The 23,342-nt window shown below is 51.1% G+C and overlaps 1 protein-coding gene and 1 long non-coding RNA gene across 2 annotated transcripts in view; both read left to right on the forward strand.

The window, feature by feature from the left end:
• ASIC2 (acid sensing ion channel subunit 2) overlaps positions 1 to 23,342 on the forward strand; it is a 996,512-nt gene that overhangs the window by 142,933 nt on the left and 830,237 nt on the right. The window lies entirely within an intron of this gene.
• On the forward strand, positions 8,403 to 10,575 carry LOC138916173 (uncharacterized). Its single transcript, XR_011423038.1, has 3 exons — positions 8,403 to 8,610; positions 9,126 to 9,984; positions 10,434 to 10,575. It is a non-coding gene; the product is annotated as an uncharacterized lncRNA (long non-coding RNA).

Raw genomic sequence — 23,342 nt, forward strand, 5'->3', positions numbered from 1 at the left:
GGCCTCCCAATCTTTCCATCCCAGGGGCGCTTGCTTCAAGTCAGCTTCTAGGAAAGGGGAAGCTGGCTGGTCTTGCCTGAGTCTCCGCCAACCTGTCAGGAAGCACGCCTTGATGGACACTCCCACCAAGATGGCACGCCTCTCGAGGGTGGCTCCCCAAGGGGAAAATCCAGTCATGTGGATGGGGGTGGTGTGGCGGGGTACCAGGCAGGCAAAGATAGCTAAGATGGCCAACACACACACACACACACACACACACACACACACACACACACACACACATACTGGCTGCTGGAGAAGAGCACATGAGATAAGAGTGCTCAGAGATCCTTGAATTTGCCCCCTCACCTTGCAGCTGGAGACACTGAGACTCCGGAATTGGGAAGGCATTACTCAGGATCGCTCACTGAAGAAAGGGGAAGTTTGGGGCTGGACTCCAGGGCCCCTGACTCTCAACCAGAGTGCTCCCCACTTTCCAGTGCTTCCCCGGAAACACAGACATCTGTGGAGGAAGGACCCTTAGAAAGCCTCCCATGGAATCTGCCCTTTTTTCAGATGGGGAAACTGAAGCCAGGAAGAGGATTGAGAGCATGGAGAATGTATCTCGGTAAAAGGCAGTACCACCTCTGCGGGAGATTATGGCAGAAATCAGAACTTTCCTTCCCTGGACCAGGTAGTGGGACGATGCATGAAAATGTTCCTTTACGGGTCTCTGGGGACAAGGGGAGTGGGCCTGGCAAGTTATTTCTGAGGCGCAGTGGTGGCATGTGCTCTGTAAGAAACGGCCCAAGGATCACAGCGAATGCGCTTCCCAGAAGGAGGGTCTGTTTGCAATCTGGGCCACAAATCCTATTTGCTTTAATAAGCCTGTGTGTAAACGCTGGGCTGCGGCTCACGCCCCATGGCGGCCTGGTCGGAAGAGTGAGCAGGACTGAACCGCCGCTCTCTGTGTCTATATATTCAGGAGGTTGCGTGATGCAAAGTCAAATACAGCCCGAGTGGAGGGAGCGCTGCAGAGCTCCATTTGGTGCGAACACAGTAATTGAAAATTAGGGCATTCCTGCCTGCTCGGTCTTCACTCTGGAATTTGCATCCCTGCCGTGCTGGGCAGTGCAGAAAGGCACCTGTGCACCCCAAGTCTGGGCCTGCTCCTACAGGGAGAGCTGTGGCCTGGCCATTCTGCCCTGGCCCTTTGAGCACAGCCATCCCCTCTCTCCAGCCCGCCCCCCACCATGGCAGCTTGTCCCCACGACACAGAAGAGAGAACCTGGGACCATAGCACTGTGTTGATGACTTGACTGGCTGGTGGGTACCCCTTCCCTGGGTCCTGGGTCCTCGGCGTGTAGTATCTGCTTCTGATCCCTTCAGTTTCACAACCTCTGGTCCTCCTTTGGTAACTTGCAGAACTTGGGCTCCCACTCAATGTTGAGCTCTGTGTGTTCTGCTCGGTCTCTGCGGAGAAGGCCTCTGCTCCAGCCTCCAGCCCAGAAACATCACTGGCCAAGCCAGAGAGGGGATGGCAGAGATCCTTGCCTAGGAATTCCCATGAGATCGCCTCTCTCTGTGGGTGGGCCCTGTCCAGGGCTGGCCGCAGCCATAACTCTGACGCTGGCCGCTTGACCTGGGTTACTGCTGCTGGATCATCCCTCGCCTCGCTCAACCTTAATTTGTGCAGAAGGAAATTGTGTCTCTAGAAGAGAAGAAGCTTCTCAAGGTTTGTCTGCATTCCCCTTTTCTTCAACTCTAGCTGGCTAGGACCCTTGTACCATCCATGGAGGGGCCCAAGCCCCCAAAGGGTGTCACGATACCTAAAGCTTTCGACTGTTAACACACTTATTTCTTATCAAAACAGACCTGTCTGTGTTCTTTTCTTGAGGATCCTCTGTGAGGCAGGAGCCCATCTTATAAACCAATCCTTGGTGAGGTGTCATGAGCTGATCACAGACATCTAATTGAATTTGTCATTGCCTTTCCTTGAGGGGTGGACAGTGAGAATTTCAGACCGTAAAGGAGATTTTTCTTTTCAGAAAGAGAATGCTTTCTGGTGCTCATGAAATCATACTGTCTGGTCAGGAGCCAAAGGGCTGGCCTGGTCCTGTGTAAAGGACTTGGAGGGTATTATTCTGAGCCTGGAGATCCCGGGAGCTCCTGCAGTATCAATCTTTGTTTTTCAAGGATGAGAAACTACTCTTTTAGAGTTTAGAGCCCGTAAAGTTTCTGAATGTGAGCATTTTTCTCTTCTCCCTGCTGGGTTTCATGTGTTACATAAGTGACCTCATCGTCAAATGTCTATTGATCATGATGACTATATGTCAAGTTGTTGGTTGGGACTGGAGGGGGATTCAGACATGGACAAGGCACGACTCTCTGCCCTTAAGATATCTTATAGTGTGGTTGAAAAATAGGGCTGTGATGCTGATAATGATAATAATATTAGCTTGACACTTGTAAGTCTCTAGTTTGAAGTTGATAGTTTCTGGCATTACTCAACGTTTTTGAGGCTCAGTTTCCTCACCTGTAACCTCCCGTTGTTGTCATGAGGATCACAACAGGTGACGGATGTGAAGTGTCATGGGCCTGGTTGTTATTATTATGTCTGTTGTTTTTCTCAGTCTCAGGACAGAATTATTAGGAATGTCAGCAGGATCACAATTCCCGTTTACGTGATGATAGCCCAAGAATTCCGGTCCCTTCCTTCTTTCCCCCTTAAACCGCGGGAGCAGATTGTTCTAACTCTGCTCTAATTGTTCAGGTCTGCATCTGAAGACCCAGGTTTGAGTCCCACCGCTCTGCTGTGCTGTCGAAACCCCTTAATCGCTTTGGGGTACGGTTTTCTCATAAATACAGATGAGATAGATAGGGTCATAGATAGAAAACTTGCTAATTCTCTGTTTGTGTGTCCTTACACCCATACAGGCGTGTCCTGACACACTCTTGCATTCCTAGAGAGTTAATTCCAGCCAGCATAGTCCCTTGCTTCCTCCTCAGCTCTCTTATCTCCCAGGGGAATTTTAATTATGCATGTGAATGTGAATGGCAGGACAGGGGTAGGGATGTACAAAACTGCCACTTTCCGGAGCTGCTGTAAGTGTGTGTCGGTATGTGCGAGTGTGTGCATGTGTGTGAAACCCACCCCTTGCAGCCTTTGCACTTGCCAGAGCTCTTCCCCAGGGGTCACGCATCCCTGCTCAGGCCTCCTGAAGATTTCAGCAGGTGCCAGGCTCAGGGACCGAGGCTGCTCCGTTTCTGCTTGGTGTTTTTCTCGGTTAGACGAGGTAGGCTGCTACACTGACAGCCCAGAAAACAAAGGCAGGAGTTGGGGTGCTGATAGCAGAGCCGGCTTGGAACCCCACTGCCCACCTTTGGAGTCTGTGCTCAGCTGGCTTCTGGGTTTCACGGTGAGCCATTTCTGCCATAGGGCTGGATGCCACCTTGTGCCCTTTGAGTGGTACACTCATTGCATGGGCATCCTGGAGGGAAGCATAAAAGAAAGGCAGTTGAGGGGCAGACCAGGAGAGAAACAAAACCCTCCACGTCCAGGCTTGGCTTCTTAGACGTGATGGACCACAGGCGAGCCGGGGAGGCTGGCTACATCTTTGGGAGGACTGAGGGCCGGCAAGTTGGCTGTCAGCACCAGTGACTCAGGGTACCTGGGTTTATTCAGAGCATTGTTCCTGTCCTGTGGGGAGGGGTCTCAGGCCCTCCCCTATAATCAGGATGCCACCTGGTATAATGGAAAGAACAAGCAATTTGGGGGCAGTCTTGGACTCCTTTCCTGGCTGGCTCTGCACTCGCTCCCTGAGTGACTTTAGGATGGTATAGCCTCACGGAGCACTGACAGCTCTTCCTCAGCGCCCCTGGTCGGGTCAGCCTGCCGTCCCCCTCCATCTGGCTTCAGGATGGTCTGACGAAGCCCTTGGCCTCTGGGACTGATTGCTGCGTGGGCTGCTCAACCAGAAGCTGCCCAACTTCCCCGCCTTGTGTGGTCCTCGCAGCCCGACTGTGATGCCGATGCCACCACTGCCGCTTAACTTTCCCCACCTATTGCTCAGGACTTGGGCAGCACACTTCACAGCTGAGTTCCACCACCACCTGTCTCTGGGATGCATTCCAAGTGCAGCATCCATCTGAGCAGAGACTAAGCAGAGCCAGGGCCTGGTCAGGATGAAACGAGAAAGTCTGGGTAGGAAACTGCCAGGATCTAGGGAATGATGCAAGGCATCCATTGAACCCAGTGGTTCTCAACTGGGGATGACTTTGCCTCCCAGGGGACATTTAATAATGTCTGGGGACAAGTCTGGTTGTCATTTACTGCAGGTGCTACTGTCATCTAGGGGAGAGAGGCCAGGGATGCTGCTAAAAATCCTACAATCCACGGAACAGCCTCCCACAACAAAGAATGTCAACCAGCCCAAAACGTCAACAGAGCAGAGATTGAGAAACACTGCTCTAGCCTCAGAACTGCCAAGGAGACAGGCAAGTTGGGACAAACAGGCCTTTGCATTGCTAGATGTTCATGTTGCCATGAGCTGTGTGGTGCAAGGAGGGTGGCCCACTATCACCAGGGGGTCTTTTCCCTCCCGCCCCCCTTCCCTCCCCAGCCCAGTGCAGGGTGACTCCTATCAGGGGAAGATGCTTTTGGTGCCTCATCCACATCCCCTTGCCACTTACCACCGCACAAGCTGCCGACGGGAATCCTGCTGAAAACACCTGTGGCTCTCCAACGCTCTGCTGAAGGCTCGTCTCAGCCCACAAGCAGGACAGGGCGGAAACACCCCAGAGCAGCCCGCAAGCCATGGATGCTGAGAGCTGGGGATAAATACCCTAGCACATTCTGCAGTGTTTCCCAGAGGTCCCAGAGGGACTGAGCCTCAATTGTCCACAGTGGTAATGGGCTCATTAACGCACCCTCTTCTGCTTCCTTCCCCTTTGGTTCTCACTTCTAAACTCCTCTGCTGATGCTTCTTGGGACCACCTTACAAATGGACTGCTTCATTCCTGGCCAGAGCTTGCTTCTGGCAGCCCGACCTAAGACAAGTGCCCATCCTCGTGTGCCTGCAGGAGTGAACTCTGCCATTTGTTGATGCATTTACCCGTCTCCTTACGTCATTCACCCATTTGGTCAGTCCACACATTGATTGAGCACTGACAATGTGCCAGGAAGGGAGGGTTTCATCCCCACTTATAGATGGGGAAACTGAGGCTCCAAGATACACATACACTTGTTCAAAGTCCCTCAAAAAGTAAAGAACCAAAACTAGAGTATAAAGCCTAAACTCCCAAATGCATTTACACCTATTGTACCTACCAGTTGTTCCTCACTGGCTGTGCTCAGAATTACCTGGAGGGTTTGATAGAAACACAGATGTCTGAGCCCCACTCAAACGAATCAGCGTCTCTAGGAGAGGGGCCCTGGCATCAGTATTTTTAAAGGCCCCTTTAAAGCACATGTGTACGCAGATGGGGGATCTGTGCACCCCTCTCCCTCAGCCCCAAACACACATCCCCTCCCTGACAGGTAGAGGTTGACTCCCGGGGGGAAGCAAGAGAGAGGAAGGGAGCCCCTTCCGTAATTGGGGCTGAAACTCAAGGCTGCCTTGTGTAGTCACCCATCCCACCTCCCCAGCCCCTGAGGGAAGCTGGCACCCGTGGAGCAGGCCAGCTCCCCATTGTTGAGTTAACATCCTTGAAGAAGCATCTTGCCAGATTCCACCTAGATGGGCTGCCCTGTGGTTTTCACTGCCTGTTTTCCGGTTGGAGTTTCCTGTCCTGCCATATGGTGAGTCCCTGTAAGGATGGCGCTGATGGGGCCGCACGCTGGCAGGCGGGCACTTCCTGGTACAGAAGTCCAGTGGTGCTGGAACCCCCAACTCTGCTCTCACCTTGCCCTGCCCTCTGAAAGGGTCAGAGATTCAGGTATTTTAGGCTAAATCTAGAGGCAGGCCATTAAGAAACGGCATCTCCTCCCGCCACCCCTAGTCTCTCTGGGTCTTCTGTGTGATGGTGTAATTGCTCCAGCAATCTGTTCTGTTTCTCCCTTGCACTGCATGGAAAAGTAGTGGCCGCAGCCCGTGGCAGGGCTGCTTTTGGAGACAGCTTTCGAGAGGAAGAAGGAGGGCCCTCTGGCTCTCAGAGCGCTCCGTGCAGTCTGGCTTCATTTTTAGAGGTCTCCATGGAGCCTCTGCCTCCTGTTCGGTGCTCGCCAGATGCCAGGACTGGCCCTGGAGCGGCGAGGTCACTGTTTTTATCCTGAGTCTCCTGGCAGCAGGAAGGCACTGGGCTGGAGGTCAGGCAGACCCAGAGCTGAATTCTGGCTCTGCCACTTACAAGCTTTGTGATTGTGAGAAAGTCCTATAACTTTCAGGAAATGAAAGGACAGGAAATGCCACCCATTTTTGCAAGGTGGGTGTGAGGATGAAGTGGGGTACTTGAAGGAACAGCACATAATAAGCACATAGTATGGGTCGGCCGTGCGGTAGGGCCTGAGTACGATGCAGCTATTGGCAAGAGTTCCAGGCCTTTGTAGCTGTGTGGCCTTGGTTCTCGCATCTGTAAAATGGGGGTAATAACACTACCTACTTCCAACACTGGCTGCGTAGTTTGTAGGGCCCAGCGCAAAATGCAAATGTGAGGCTCCTTGTTCAAAAATTATTAAGGATTTCAAAACAGTGACAGCAGAGCATTAAACCGGCTGTGGGAACTTTCTGAGCCCCGGGCCCTAGGCAACCACACTGGTTGCACATCATCTACTTCGCAGGGTGAGGAATTAATATGACAATGTATGCAAAGTGCTTACGACACTGATGGTGTTTATTACGACTACTAATTAAGAGTGAGCTATATTGTGGGAGCCGTGAGTTACCCATTTTGCTGTAACACAGAAAGAAAGAAATCGACTGAGATTGGAGTTTTTAAGCTTTGAATGGAGAGCTATATCGAGAGATGTGACTTTATAAGGTGACAGTGGGGAGTTACGGAGCACAGTGGGGTCATCTTCAGAGTGGTGTTTAAGAGTCCTAATCGGAGCGTTGTGTGGGGAAGGGAATGGGGGGGCGACGTCCAAGGAGAGAAAAGAAACAAGGAGACACCTAAGACATCACTGCTGGGTGATCAGAAGAGAGATGGTACTCACAAAAATGGGGAACCGGAAAAAGGAGATTTGGGGGTGGGGTGAGCTGCTTTTGGCCACCTAGAATCTGAGATGTCGTGGGGCGGCTGTGGGTGGATGTGAAACAGGCCTTTGGAAATTGGGGAACAGAGCTCAGGCTGGGCTCAGATGGAGACTTGGTGGGGGGCAGGGGCCGCTCGTGGAGACCCACGTGGACACGGCTGATGTACCAGAATAGACGCAATGATCGGTGCAGAGCGCATTTTCAGATTGCAGGAACCAGGGACAAAATAGAACCGGAAATCGACTCTGTACAAAATTAGCAAGTGAAACTGGGAGCTTTGAACTGACGGAGGGAAAGGGGGAGGAGTGGAGAAAGTGCCGCTCCTGCGTGGAAGATCTTGAGCGTCTGGGATCCTTAGTTCCTTCATCTGTAAAATGGGTACAATGTCATTCACCGATAAGAAGGTGAAATGAGAAACTGTGTGTCAACTGTTTCTCATCAGATCGGGTATGTGTTAATGAGAAACACAATTTAGTCCCGTCCCCACTTTAACTTCTGATTCTTGGGTCTTTTTAGCGAGTTACATTCTATGGTGTCACTGGTTTTTAGGGAGGCTCAGATATATTTATTTTGAGAGTGATTTGGGTGTGATATGAGATACTTTATGTCTATTATCTCCTTTAATCCTCACGGGATTCTGTGTGGAGTACTGGTATTCCCACTTTACGGATAGGATGCTCAGAGACGTTAGGTATTTACTCAAGGTCACACAGCTATGACGTGGCATGGTGGGATTCCAATCCATGTGCCTCATCCCAAAGCCCACACCATCTTCATTACTTAGTGGGAGCGGGACTGACGGGGCAAACCATCTGCCAGCACTCACCCTCCCGAGCCGGGCTCCCCTCCAGCACACCTGCTGACAGTACCGTCTGCACAGGTACGCAGACGGAGACCAGAGAACACCTTGTTCTACAGAGCTGTTCTTGTAGGTAGTTTGCTACGCCCGTGTTGCCGAAGCGCCGCACACCACAGGCCACTCACAGGGCCTGGGGCTTGTCTTCTCTCTCCAAAGCCTGCCCTGTTCTGCAAGGGGAGGGCGGGCCCAGCATCCCACCGGCATTGCGGGAGGAGCAGCAAGCAGCAGGGTAGCTGAGCTGGGAGGAGGGGAGCTGAGCTCTGTTCCTCCACTCTTCCCACTCCTCCTGGGCCCGTCACTTCCCTGTTAAGAGAGGAAGGTGACCGGAGGCTTTCACGTGACTGCCCAGGTCCCCTTCCACCTCCTCAGGTGGCAGACAGGGGAGGGAAAGGCTGCGAGAAGCAGCAGAGTGAGGTGGTTAAGAGCGTGAGCTCTGCAGCCAGCCTGCCTGCAGGGAATCAATCCAGGCTCCGTCCCTTCCCAGCTGTGTGACCTTGGATATGTTGCTTAGCCTCTCTGTGCCTTGGTGGCCTCCTCTTTAAAATGGGAGTAATGAGATAGTGAAGGGAACTGGCACAGGTAAGTGTTTATCATTGTTATTATTGTTTGTGGTTGTCGTTAATATATCGGAAGCCTGATCATCCTGAAGAGATGCCACTTCTTCCATAAGTCTGTCCTTGTCTGTGCCTCTTGGATTGCACCTGGCCTTTTGTGCTTGGCCCTGCAGCACAATTACTTGGGTGGCTGGCCTGTCTCCCTGCTAGGCTGGGGGTTCTGTGAGGCAGGGATGGTGTGGTGCCTCCTCAGCTCCATGCTTCCTACTATGTGAGAACTCCACAGTGGAGCGTGAAGACATGAGCTTTGCAGTCAGAAGTATTCGGTGTGAATCCCAGGCCTGCCATTTGCTAGCTGTGTGATCAGAGGCAAGTTGCTTAACCTCTCTGAACCCTGGTTCCGTCATGCATAAAGTGGTGAATTAGCACTTTCCCCATGAGCTAGCACATGGACGTGTTTGCTGTAGTGTTTGACACGCGATAGCCACTCAGCATAGGCCTGTGCCCTCCTTTCCTCATTCTCGTTTTTCGTTTCCCCAGAGCATGTTGACCACTAAGTGCATTTTAAGTGGAGGATGGAAAGTGGAATTCACGGGCTCCTGGAAACCCTCGACCCCACCCTACCACCAGCGTCGGGGTGAGCGCCATCAGCGTTCAGCCCCTGCCAATGAGTCAGAACTTCTCTTGTAAATCATAAGCAGGCGGTCGTAGAAGGGCAAGCTGGATGGGAAACTGAGGCCAAGAGAAAGACAGCGACTTCCCCCAAGGCCGCAGCAGCCAGACAAGAAGCCATGTTCAGTCTCAGTCCTCTTCCCACCAGCCCAGGTGGCTGCCCAGAGTGGGAGGAAGTCTCACTTTAAGCCACTGTCAACCAGTTCCCCTTTCAAATGAAAGGAGAAGGTTCTAGAAACAATTTGAGGCATGTGTGTGTGTGTGTGTGTGTGTGTGTGTGTGTCAGGAGAGAGGGAGCTGGTTGAAAAACATAGTCAACGGAGCTGGGCTCCTAAGGAGGTGAAGAGAAGGAAAAGGAGTCAGAAACTTCAGCCGCTTCCTGGTTTGCAGAGTGGTCCCACATGTCCGGAGGAGAGGACCCCCGTCGGCCGCCTTGGGGTGACAGAGGGCAAATGAAGCTCTTGCTATTGCCTCCCCTGACCCCGGTCACTGACGGAGGGACTAGGAGTCCTCTGTAGTTGGGGACTACAGAAGACTAGTGACTGTCCCTTCCAGGCCAGCTCAGAGGGTCTCCTGCGTGATCACACCCCCACTCACCAGCTGTCTGGACCTGAGCTTGCTCGAGCCTCTGACCGCTCATCGTGCCACGTGGGGAGAGGTAATACCTGCCTTTCCAGCCTCCCCAGGTTGCTCTGAGCATCAGTGAGGAGACTTACAGAGCCAGAAGGTAGGCGCTGGAGTGGGTTGTAGAAAGATCCACCCCAGTGTGGCTAACTGGTTTCGTCCAGCATGTTCACTTCAGCCAATGGTGGTGGCTACCAGGGGCAGTGTCCTCAACTGGGCATAGCACAAAGAGTGCGGCCATCAATTAGTAATGGCTGCCATGGGCACCGCAATGGGGAGTTAGGGCCCGTGTACCATATAATTTTCTCTTCCGAGTTCATCTCACTGCTTCATTCTGCAAGGAAGGAGACTGAAGCCCACAGAAAACAAATGCTTAGTCAGGCACCCAGTTGTTGAATGACAGAAACGGTCCCAGCCACAGATCTTCTGATGCCAAATTCAGTGATCTTTCCATTAAGAAATTTGTCAATTATAAAGCACGTCACAAATGTAGTGATGTGTTATTGTCTTTCTCTATTGGCCTCTGTTTGCCTGGAAATGGGTCACCTGCAGTCCTCCTGTTTGCTCCATGAACCAGAAACCCACACGTGTGAAATCCTGAGAACTCCCACTACTGAGACATGCCGAGTTTAATGTTCTCATTCAGACGCTGACAAATGACGACGATGACAATGATGGTGACATGAGATACATGGTGTGTATTATTGTATATTATATGTAATATATATTCTAGATATACTATGCATTTATATTATATATGTTATACATAATATAGCAATAGCATAATTTAGTGTCCACTGTGTGTTAAGTACAAGGGCAGGGCTAGCCGGCCACCTGCTCGATTCCACTCCATGCTTCTTCAAGTCACTTCCCCTCTCTGGGCTCCAGTTTTCTCATCTGAATAGTGAAAGCACAAGGACAGATGCTTCCTCTCTGCGCTTCACGCTGTCAGCACCTACCCTGCGCCCAGAAATGGGGAGATGGCACAGGACAGATAACGAAAATGTGAATCCCGGCTCTTTGCTCTGAGGCACTCCACCAGACGCTGCCAGACAGTGCCCCCAGGAGACAACGCGGCGAGGTGGAGAGACGGCCCAAAATGGGATGGGGAGGCTGTGAGGTGTGGAGGGGCTGGTGGAAGCGTGGCAGAGAGCAGAGGTTTGGCATCACCCGGGCTTGAAGTCTGACTCCAGCACCGACTAGCGGTGCAACCTTGGGCCAGCAGCCGCTGACCCCTCTCCAGCCCTCAGTATTCTTACCTGTAAACTGAGCCTTATTATAGATGCTGCAGGAGACCTGGGAGGGGAGAGGCCCCATGGGCAGTGCAGTAACTGACACCCCAAGTCCTAACGTGGCAACGAGTGAAGTGGAAAGGCATTTGGGGGAGAGAGGGAGGGGGCATTTGTAGGCAAGGAAGACTTCCTGAAGGAGGTGGCTTAAGGCCAACTTCAAGGAATATTAGTTTGGGTTGGGAGACATGAAATGACACTAGTCATTTTTTACCCAAAGTTGTTTCCTTCTCTTTGGCCCCTGTCCGCTCCTCTTTGCAATGGAGCATGAATATTAAGCACATTTTTCATCCACTTTGAAGAAAACCAGACAGTGCTGGCAGTGTCCTGGTGCATCTCTTACATATTTAAAGAGCATCCTGTTGATTTGAGGGGGAGGCAGCTGGGCCTCGGTTCTTCTTTCTCAGTGGCCCCCAGTACAAGCCGACAGGAGCACTTTATCCCTGACCCCAAATGATAACAGAGGCAATACCCACCTGTTAGACACACCCCATAAAATGTCGTGCAGTTTACAAGGCCTTAGGAAAGCTACAGAACCCACTACGCCTCTGGGATGGAGAACAGACTGAACCAGCTCGTTTCCTCCCTGGAACATCCTCCCTCCCCATTCATCCTTCCATCTGGCCATTCATTGGTTGGTATTTGAGCATCTACTTGTACCAGGCACTACACTCCTTCAAGACTCTACTCAGATGTCGCCTCCCCCAGGCAGCCTTCCTTGATATCCCCCCCACCTCTGCTGGGCTCAAAGCCCCTCTCCCATGTTCCCAAAGTGCCCCATGTTTATTACATGTCTTGCCCTGTTCTGTTTCTGTGCCTGCTTCCTCATTTGACTGTAGGTTCCTCCATCTCTTTTGCTAGTAAACAGTAGGAACTCAATAGGTGTTTGAGAGGCCTGAGTTGGCTTCTCCCTGCCTGATTCTGATCCCTTCCCAGATGTGGAGGTTGGAAGGCAGATGTGGGAGAGGCTTTGGGCTCTGAGGTCCCACGGTGCCTCCCTGCAGGAAAGGGCAGCAGGGGGCTCCACAGCTCCCTTTGGTTGAGGTTTTTCCTCCTTCTTGAATACGTCCTTTACCCTATCCTGCAAGACCTTGAGGTTGGGCTTTGTGAAGTTCTGCCCTGGTCCGAGCAGCCATCACCCGAGGAGGCAGTTATGCGCAGCGCCTGGTGAGCCTCTCAGAACAACATGCCTGCTCCCGAGGAGAACTGCAAAGAGGGAACACTCACTCGGCTCGACGCAGGCACCTTGTTTGCGGAGCCCCCATTACTATGCAGCTCAGCTTTAGCCAGGTGGTGTTGGAGGGTGGAATTTCCCATCGTGCTCTCCCCATTCCAGGGGACACAATCCCGGATGCTCTCCCTGCTCTATTCTGGCCTCCGCTGCTGACTGATGGCTGCATCACCCACCTGCCATCTCTCCTGGGTCCTGCAAAGTGCTGAGGCTTTGTCCCCTCTCCACAGAGCAGCGTGCCAGCATCACTCCCAGCAATGACCTCACATTCCCTCACTCATAGGGCTCACGGTCTGGGTGTCTCTTTAAAGATTCTTTTTCCAGCTGTGATCAAAGCTGATCCACTTCTTCTGGCTCTTCCATTCCCACTTTTCACATAGTCTTTCCTTCCTTTCCCTCCCTGGGGTCACGACTTTTGCCTGGGCTTTGACCCCCTCACACCTAAGTCGCTGACCCAGAGGGTCTCCTCCGCCTGGTTTTGAGGTCCTCCACTCCTACCTGCCAGTGGCTGCCTGCGGTATGTATCTCACTCAGGCAGCCAGCAAGTGGTACTTACTGGGCATCAATTCTGGCCCTGGCGATGGAGTGGAGATGAGGGCAGCCTGGAGCGGACTCCACGGAGCTTACCTTCTGGGGTGGGGCAGGCATTGAATGAGTTCTTCCAGGCATGTGGAGCGTTAGAAGAAAGAACTGCTGGGGGTCGGGTCCTGACGGGGAGGCAGCTCCCTCTGGGATCAGGGCGTACCTCCCTGAAGGTGTGAGTTTGAAGGAATAGCAGGAGGTCTGCAGGTGAAGAAGATTCCAGGAAGAGGGCAACAGGCATAGAAGTCTGAGCCAGGAGATAATGGCACATTCCAGAAACCTACAGTCCAGGGCAGCCAGAATATAGAGATTGGGAGGAAAAGTGGTGTGTGATGGGGCTGGAGAGACTAGCAAGGGCTTGATCCTTGAAAACCCTGAAACTATGGTTAAGAAGTTGGGGTTTTATCCTGCAAACAACAGGGAGCTTCTGAAGGCCTTTAGCAGAGGTATGTCCCTCCATGGGTCTAATGATCCCCTGTAAATCCCCAGTCAAGCATCTGGGTGTGTAACTCATTCACCCTATGACACGCTTTGGTCAGGACTCTCTCAATCTGGAGTGATGGAAATCTAACTCAAAGCGGTTTGAGAAAAAAGGAAGTATATTAGTTCAAGGATGGAAGCCTTCAGGCAGGGCTGGATCTAGGGGCTCATATGTCCCTCTCCATCTCATGGCTCTGATTTCCTCTGTTTGGCTCCATTCTCTGACTCTCCTCGTGAAGTGGCAGAGATGGCTGCCAGCAGTTGCAGGCTGACACTTCTCTGTCTTAGTTTCCACAGCAGAAAGAGCATGACCCTTCCCCAATAACTTCATTAAGAGCCCTGGGATTGGCTCTGAATTTGTCCCACTTGTGCGAGATGCTCATTTCCGAACCAGTGACTGGAGCGAAGGAGTGAAATATACTGATGGGTCCGGCAGGGTCACATACCAGCCCCTGGATATGGCAGTGTGGTCAGCCCAGGCAGAACCCAGGCACCAAGAGTCCAAGAGGGGTGGTTCCCCAAAGCAAACTTCGGTTTCCATCACTCGAAGAGTGAGTAATGGATACTGGATATGAGAGAACAGCAGGCGTCCTCCACAGTGAAATGGTTTCTCAGAAACCCTCAGCATAGACCTTCACCTCCAGCCGGGCCAGATTCCATGTTCTCCAGACCCCTGAGGACATCTTACTTATCTTTTCCTCTAGGCCTTTGTGCTTGAGGTTGCCTGGCCAGGAATGCACCTGGATCAGAGCAGATAGTCTTGGCATCCAGGTGGGTCAAATTCAGAGCTTTGGGTCTAGAGAGACAGGTAGATGTGTGATAGGGACGTGGCTGGAGTTGTGTGATAGTGGCTGGATTCTCAAGAGATCATTCCAGAACCCAAAGTAGCTTCAGGGTATTTCCCTTACTTTTTCCAGATGCTCATTCTTTCTCCCTGGACAGATGCAGACAGCAAATCCCCATGATTCTGGTTGTTAGACCCAAGTGAGCAGTCAGGGCAGTGGCTGCCAGGCCTGTGGCCAGGAGGCCACAGACGCAGGTGACCCCTGCCTCTGTCTGGAGGCCTCTCTACTTGCAGAGGCCGGTAACCACCCCAAGGCAGTCCCCTCTCAGGAACCATGGGATGGGTGACCATCAGGACCAAGGAGAGCAGCTCTCCTGGCTAGGTAAGTCGAGGTTGGCTGTGATGTCAATACGTGAGAATCTTGGATGCTTCTGACCAGTGACAGGATGACAAGTTGTGTCATAACCCCAGCCTGGCCCCATGACAGCCTTCCTAGAGCAATGCTTGAGATGCTAGTCACTCCTCATGTTTAGTCCTTGTCTTCCAAATGGCTGAAACTCTTCTGCAAGAGCTGTGTCCTAACACGACCTCTCCTATGGCCTTTCCTGCTTGAGTCGCTGCCCAAGAGTTCCTTCAACACGGACACCTCCTTTATTCCATTATTCTTTTTTATTCTTTTTTCATTCAATAGCTATTTCTCGAGGCCCTACTATGTGCCAGGCACTCTAGTGATGATCTGTTTCTGCCTTGTTTCATGGCCCCATTGCTCATGACAGACTAATGACCCTCAGCTACAGTCTATGGGTCAGTGGCCACTCAGGAGCAAGGAACCGCACCTGTCATTTGAACAGACAGAACTTAATATAAGAAATTGTAACTAGATATAAATTTGCGAACCAGGTAAGTGAAAGGGAAAAATAGAACACGGTGGTATAATGGAGGTAGCTGCTTCCTCCAGCCCTTGGGCTGAGGGAAGAAAGGAAGCAATTGGAATTACTGAAGTGTAGAAACCTGGAGGAGGGCCCTGTGAGGCTGGAACTCAGACCTGAGAGGGAGGGGGGGAGAGGCTGCTCGGCTAGTGCCAGACCACTGAGAAGGGGGTGCCTGATGGCTGGTGTTTGGGGAGGCAGGTACAAGCAGCTAGTTCCACGAGTACCGGGAAAACTGCCCGCTGGTTGGGCTGCTGCTCCAGGAAGGGCCCGCCCCTGCCAGCATGAAGAGGCGCTGCTGGGGTGATGCTCAGAGAAACAGAAGCAGGCAAGAAGGCACGAGGAAACAGCGGGAAGAAGTCCCTTCTCCTCCAGCCTTACCTCCCTCCTCTAGCGCCCCCTGTTGGCAGAACTTCACCGGGACCCAGCTGGCAACGCAGAAAGATTTTGCAGCCCCAGTGAGACAAAACAGCACAGAGAAGGGCAGGTGTGAAACTAAGAGACAACGACTTACTAAGTGGCACGTGGGGGACTGGGGGACGCATGACTTCCCACTGACCGTGTTCCCCATGGGCCTCCAGCAGGGCTGGCTAGAGGGCGGTGCTGGAAAGACTGGATTTGGAGTCAGGGGGCCCAGGTCTGCCTCTTAGTTTCAGTGTGACTTATTGGTCAAGTCACCAATGTCTCGGAGCCTCCATTTCCTCATCTGTCAAGTGGGGAGATAACCCCTGACCTCTCTGCCTTTGATGTGGGGAAGAGAATCGGTGTAACAGAGTGTGTGGAAGGACTTGGCACCTCGAGCTGACTTGCACGTACAAGGCAGTGAATTAGTGCTCAGTGAATGCTTCCCGGCAGAAGAAAGTTTCAGCCTATTTAGGGCTTTGACTGTCTTCTGAAAGTGCCTATCCCCTTGGAGCCTTCCCAGTTCTTCTAAGCAAGAAAGGCACAAACTAGGCTTCGCGTCGGGGAAACTTTAGTGACAATGAGAATGTTCTATGAAAGGGAGCGAACCGTCTCTTCTCAGAGACAAGCCTCTGTTGCATAAGACGTCTCTAATAGACTCCGACAAAGCACTGGCGGCTTCACGGAGGCTGGGGGTGGGAAGTCGGAGAGAAGCGGCGGCCCTTGTCCTTGGGGATGCACAGCTAGCCCCGGTGAAGCTCTTCCCCGCGTCTTATCTGGACGCGCCTTTACAGCTCCACGGGCACCGCGTGGGCGTCAGAGCTGTGCCGCTTCTCATCTTAATGATGTTTTGCTTGAACAGAGATGTCTCTGCTCCTCGGAGCTCTGCTCCCTGCTCCGAGGTAAGCCTCCTGGGATGCCCCTGGCAAGACTGAGAGCTTGCTCCCAGCTCAGGCACAGAGCCTGCCGTGGAGCAGCAGATGAAAACAGGGAGTGCCCCAAGGGTGCAGCTGACTGGTCCCGCAGAGGCTGGGGGGTGGGACCTGGGCTCGAGTCCCACATACCTGTGGAGCTCAGGCAGGGCACTGCGGGCGCAAGCCTTCCCCCACCCCCCATCAGGCCGGGGGACAGTCCTGCACTGCCGTTCTTGGACCACCGCTTCATCCTGCCCCACAGAGGTGGGTGGGCATGAGGTCAGGTGGACTGGAGTTCAAACCTGCCTCAGCTTTTTCCTGGTGGCGAGACTTCAGACAATTCATTGAAACCTCTGTACGTCAGTGTCCCCGAAAGAGGTAATATATGTGGACAGAGTTAGCTTAGCGCCTCCCAGATGTCCCCACCCCTGCCTCTTGGGTTCCCTTCCCCTCATTCACCCTCGTGATCCTGCCCAAATGCTCTTATCAAAGCACACTACTCCTGAACCCACCCCCACTCCATGGAGACTAGAGAATGTTCAGTGGTCAGCTATTTCCCAGTAAATAAAATTTAAATCCCAAACTTGGCATTCGGGGCCCTCCATCACCCAAGGTTTCCATTTTTGCTCTTTCCCCCTAACCTATCCTTTTTTTGTTTGTTTGAGGACGATTAGCCCTGAGCTAACACGTGCTGCCAATCCTCCTCTTTTTGCCGAGGAAGACTGGTCCTGAGCTAACATCCGTGCCCATCTTCCTCTACTTTCTATGTGGGATGGCTGCTACAGCATGGCTTGCCAAACGGTGCCATGTCCGCACCCGGGATCTGAACCTGTGAACCCCGGGGCCGTGGAGGCAGAACATGCGAACTTAACTGCTGCGCCACCGGGCCGGCCCCCCTCCTAACCCACTCTTTTACCCTAGTCCACACGGCCTACACTGCGGTCCCCAGGAATGGACGACACACTCCCTTTTCCGGGCCATCATCCACGGTGTTCCCTCCCTCCTGAAGGCCAGGCTCTCCCTTCTCCATCCCCACTTGAAGGCTCAGGGCCTCACCACCTCCTTCTTGAAACTTCCTGGGTCTCACAGCCCGATACCATTTCTTCCTTCTGTGAGCTTCCTTGAGATTTTCGATTTTTTAACAGCGTTATATTTTGCGGTGAGTTGTGTTTCTTTTACTACAGATGGAAGAGGGGGAGCAGCCAAGTATGTGTAATAGACCAGGATTTGAATCCTGAGTCTGTTGCTGGCAGGCTGTGGCCTTAGGCAGATTTAATTCAACTCCCTTAATACTTGATGGGGCTGTTGAAAGGATTACAGATAATGCTTATGAAGTAATGATCACAGTGTCTAATAAAAGGCAGTCGTAATAATTATTATTACACTGTATTAGGTACATATTCAGCACTCAATGAAAATCTATCGAATCGATCGAAGCAAAAGGCCAGACATAGGGTGTGAAAGCAACGATATTGGAACTAAAAGTTATAAATTGGTATTTTAAAGAGTTGGATTTATTGTTAAAATTATAAAGCAACATGTGCTCACTACAGAAAATGTATAACAAATGTGTGTGTCTTATAGAAAGGTAGAAAACAGTTACCTATAATCTCACAATTCTGTGGTAATGACTCAACATATTATGTTTCTTTCCAATTTTGGATGCGTTTTATATAGGTGATCTCACATATAGTTTTGTTTCCAACATTTATACGTGTCACAAATCTAGTTTAGAAACCTACTGTTTAAATTATTATTATAAAAATAATAGATAACCATTTTAAATACAGAAAGTATTGAAGCATTTAATTAAGTACCTAAATCTAGCCTACTATTAATATGTGGCTGTGTTTTATTCCAACCTTTTATATTTTGCATTTTTGTATATTTCACATATCAGTATTAGATTGTTTTCCTAAGCCATGAAACAATTTTCTGACATCATTTTTGACAGCTACATAATATTCCACCCTACAGATGTACTATAATTTGTTTAATTTTATCCTTGTCCCTACCTAATTAGGATGTTTTTATATTTTTCCCATTATGAATGCACTTTTGTCTGAGTTTCAGATTGTTTCCTTAGGAAAGGGAGCATAATTTATCAGTAATGAGAAGCCCAAATTATGTAGGATATACAATATGCAAGGGAGTAAGTCTGTTCTCTTATGGGACTGAAAGTCTGCAGATGGAGCTGTTTCTGAACTGGTTGGTTCAGTGACTCAATGACCTTGTCAAGGACCCGGTGTCTTCCATTGTTTTGCTCCTGTTTGCTTCAGTGCGTGCTGTGAATAGTTATCGTGACAAGTGATTTATATGTATAATCTCCTTTCATCTTCACAGCAACCCTAGTAGGTGGGTCCTATTATTATTCCCATTGCACAGATGAGGAAACTGAGGCTCAGAGAGGTACCTTGCCTAAGATCACACAGCACATTAGAGGCGGAACTGATGTGGTTCCAGGCATCACATCCTCCCGCCATCACCCAGGGACAAGGAACGATATAGCTCTTCCTCGTGTCTCTTCTCCACCTTTTTGACTTGATAAATTTCAAGGCTACAGAAAATTTGAAGGAAGGGTACAACAAACACCTGTATTCCCTTCACCTCCATTCACAAATTGTTAACCATTCACCGTGTCTGCTTCCTGTCTCGCTCGCTCTCTCTCTTCCAGTTGAAAGCAATTTGAAAACATCATGATTCTTGTGTCTCTCTTTTTTAAGCTTTTAAATTGAAATATGATACACTTGCAAAAAGTGCACTTCTCATGTGCGGACAGTTTGCTGGAATTCCACAAATTGACCACACCTGTGCCAGCAGCGCTCCCCTCCCCTGAAACATATTGCGGGTGATGCTGAATAAAATAGAAGTTCTTTTGGTAAGAAAGGCGTAGGATAGATACGCGCAGGGTCTGCTGGGTCATCTGACGGCCCAGCTTCCTCCCTGAGGCTGGAGAGAGAGACTTGGCACAAAGCACACAGCAGCTGGGGCTGTAGTGTTAGCCAGCACAGAAGGAAGAGCTTCCGGGTCAGTGCAGACTCTGTAGACATAGGGGCCTGGATTGGCATCTCAGCTCTGCCTCTAACTTGCTGTGTGATCTTAAGCAGGATGCTTAGCCTCACTGAGCCTTGGTTTCCTCATCTGTACAATGGGAATACTAATAGGACCCGCCCCCTAGGATTGCTGTGAAGGTGAAAGATTATATACATAAACCACTTATCCTGGTCCCTAAGGCATAGCATTGGGACCCATTATTAATACTATTATAGTATTAATAATCTGGCCAGATAGGGTTATTGCTATCCCCATTTTATGGCTGAGAAAACAGATGCCCTGAGAGAGAAAGGAAGCTATGACACCTGCCTAATGAGCGACAGAGCCAGGATTCACGATCAGGTTTTTCTGACTCTGAACTCGTTGCCTCCCAATGAATCGATCAGCCCCAGACAAATGGGAGACTAAATCATCCCTCAGAAGATCAATTTGTTAACTGACAGTTTTATAATAGGAGATGTAATTGCCAAGCGTCCAGCGAGCTGGTGCCAGCAGATCAGCACGGTCTTCTCAACGAGAAAGCACAAAAGGCAGCAGGGGACACGCTGAAGTCGGAGCCTCCTCGGGGCCACCCTGTACCCTGGCCCTTGCAGCTGCCCTGGAGAGCACTGGCCCAGAGAAGGGAGCACTGGGTCTCATCAGGGCTTTGCTCCTCACCTGTTGTATGGCCTCTGTCCCTTCCCCTCTCTGGGCTTCAGCCTTACATGGTGAAAGCAGTGGGGTGGGAAGTTCTGGCAGAGGTAATGTCTGAGGACCCCGCTGGCTTCTGCAGGCTGGGAATCCAGGATCCCCCTTGTCACTGCCCCAGCTCCCACCCCACCTTCCCTTCAGTATTGGAGAGGGAGAGTCGCTGTGTGGTTTGTTATAACTTACTTCACTGTTACTTTGTTACTTTTCGAGTGACAGGCAGCAGAATAGACGTTGTCTGGATATTGGCAGGGAGAACGTGGTCTGCGTTTATTACAGAGTCTGATTTCATTTTGGTTTCACTTCTTTTCGTGTATGGGGGAGGAAGGTTGGTCCTCCCGTAGGTCAATTTCAGCTGGAGGAATGGGCTGAGTTTCCCAGCAGCCCCCAGCTCGGCACTGGCAGCTGGGAGGCCCTACCTGTCATTGACTTCAGAGGTACTTGGATGGAGAGGGGAAGTGCAGATGCCCGGAAGGTGTGCAGCTAGAGCACCCGCCGAGGGAATGTGGGCTTGAGGGCTCTCCCCAATGTGCTCTCCGGGGTAGCTGCTTCTGACTGGTGTCAGCCTCTTGGAGCCCTCGCCCCGGGTGGCCTTGGGGCTGTTCTTCTCCAGACCCAGGCTGCTTGCAGGAGGCAGAGTCAGGCCTGGCTTGAGTCTAGATTCAGCCCTTGACCGAGGAGCAGGGCCTGGGGTTGGCCACACCAGGATTCAGGTGCTGATGCTCTTTGATTCTGAGGCACATTCCTGGCCTCTCTGAGCCTCCATCTCTCACTGGGAAATATGGACAGTAATTTCTGTCTTGGAGGATAATAAAGTAATAGCTGGTCCTCAGTGGGCCTTTACTCTGCACCAGGCGCTGTGCTAAGTTCTTTATCTCTTCCAGTTCACACAAAAACTGGAGAGAGTTGGTACCAAATATGACCCCTCATTGGTAGATGAGGAAACTGAGGTCCCTCTCAGCCGAGAACTTTGCATAGATGGCAGGTGAGGCTGGAGAGCAGGCCTAAGAATCCAAAGGAAGTGAAAGGCTTGCTTTGTGAAAATGGACATAATGTGTATTTCTAAATAACCTCATTAATCCTTTCAGTTCCTTGGAATAGAAAAAAAAAAAAACCCAAACATAGGCATCTGAGACAGCCAAGGAAGGGAGTATCGTATCTTTAATTTTTTTTGAAAATGAAATTTAGAAATTTGTCAAAGCAGACATTCACTGTGGAAGCGTTGATCGAGCATCTCCTGTGTCCGGCATAGTGCCAGGCTCTGCAGCTGCGAGATGAACAGGCCGGGATCTGGCCTGGGTGAGCTCTCAGGCCATGACCAGCAAACAGCCCCAGTGCATTGTGACATCTGTGCTGACCAGAGCCCATCGGGGCCACGGGGGGCACCAAGGAGATTTTCCCAGAAGCGGCGGCATGAGAACGTTGGCAGTATCTTAGCACAACCAGCCCATCCCCACAGGGATTCTGATAATACTGAAGAAAACTCACCCACTAGTTAGGGGTGGTCAAACACAGTCCCGTGAGCCAAATCTGGCCCACCACCTACTTTTGCATGGCCCACTAGCTAAGAGTGGTTTTTATATTTTTAAATAATTGGAAAAAATTGAAAGAATAATAATATTTTGTGACACATGAAAATTGTGTGAAATTCCGAATTAAGCATCCTTTAATAAAGACGTATTGGAACACAGCCACACTCGTTTGCTTCTGTCTTGTCTGTGGCTGCTTTCATGCTGCAGTGGCAGAGTGAGTAGTTGTGACAGAGACCTCTTGGCCCGCAAACCTAAACGACTGACTCTTGGACCCTCTACAGAAGGAGTTTGCTGACCTCTGCTATAAGTTGCTTTCTTCTTCATCATCATCCTTACCTTAGTATATATGTGTTTTTATACAACTTGCACTCTCTCTGTCCTCCACTGCTCTGTCTAATCCTTCCATCGCTGTGTGAGTTAGGCACTGACAATTTCTCGTCTCAGATGCCCAAACTAAGGATCTAAGAGGGTAAGTCACTTGTCCAAAGTGCACAGCTAGAAAGCAGGGAGCCAGGGCAGGCCCCAGACTCCAGGTTTTCTAAGCCCGGGCCCGACCCCATGCCGTGTCTGTGCAGTACAGACGGTGTGTTTGAAATGGCACCACGCGGTCAGAGGCCAGCTGGCGTTTGAGGTGTGAGCCTGTGATCCTGGCGGGGGTGGGCATCACAAGGCGAGAGCTTTCCATCTGGAGGGTTAGGTGACCTCTAAGGTCCCTTTCAACTCCCTGAGCCACGGTTGTGTGATTCCTGGCCAGTGCCGCAGAGAGCTGGGCCACACGCCGTCCTCCAAAGGTTTCAGCCACAGGATGAGGCTCTGTGTGGGGCCCCGCTCCCCACTCGCCAGCCTGACTCTCTGGAGCTCTGGAGCTCTGAGCAGAGCCTCTTGGAGAGTTGAAGCTGTTTCTCCAGATGCTCAGTTTTTGCAGACTGAAGTAGAGTGGCGTGGAGACAGCAGAGGTCGAGGTCGGCTTGAAGGTGGGCAGCCACCTCTGTTCCTCCGCACCATGCAGCAACGTCCCCAATGGCCCCATCAGAGTCCAGCCCTCAGTGCCCACCCAGCATGGTGTGATGGAAGGACCATAGATTTTTGGAGTCAGATGGACCCAAATTCAAATCCCGATTCTGCTGCGAGATTAGGGCACGGGACCTCAACTCTTTCAGCCTCCACGTCCTATTCTGCAAAATGGGAGTAATAATAGTACTTACCACTTAGGGTAAAGACGGAGAAATGGGATAAGCCACTCAAAGTAGCCAGCACACAGCAGAGTCCAGCCCAGTTATAGCCTTCATTCATACTTAAAGCAGGCGGAACTGAAAGCAGTTAAGAGTGGTAAAAACACACAGCATGTGACTTAAACAACCCCACTCAAACAAAGAAAAATATCAGCCCCTTGATGGTCCCCTTTGACTGAAAAATGAAATCTTACACAGCAGCTTATCTTTGTGTTTAAGGCCCTCCAAATATTTTCAAAATTCGTCTCTTTGAGGGCTGGATGGAAAATTCATGCATCTCCATCTTCAGTGGATCCTGAGCAATTGGACTACTAACCGCCCCCCAGATCTAGCATGCGCCTTCAT

Source organism: Equus caballus, chromosome 11 (assembly GCF_041296265.1).
Source record: "Equus caballus isolate H_3958 breed thoroughbred chromosome 11, TB-T2T, whole genome shotgun sequence".
Taxonomy (NCBI): Eukaryota; Metazoa; Chordata; class Mammalia; order Perissodactyla; family Equidae; genus Equus; species Equus caballus.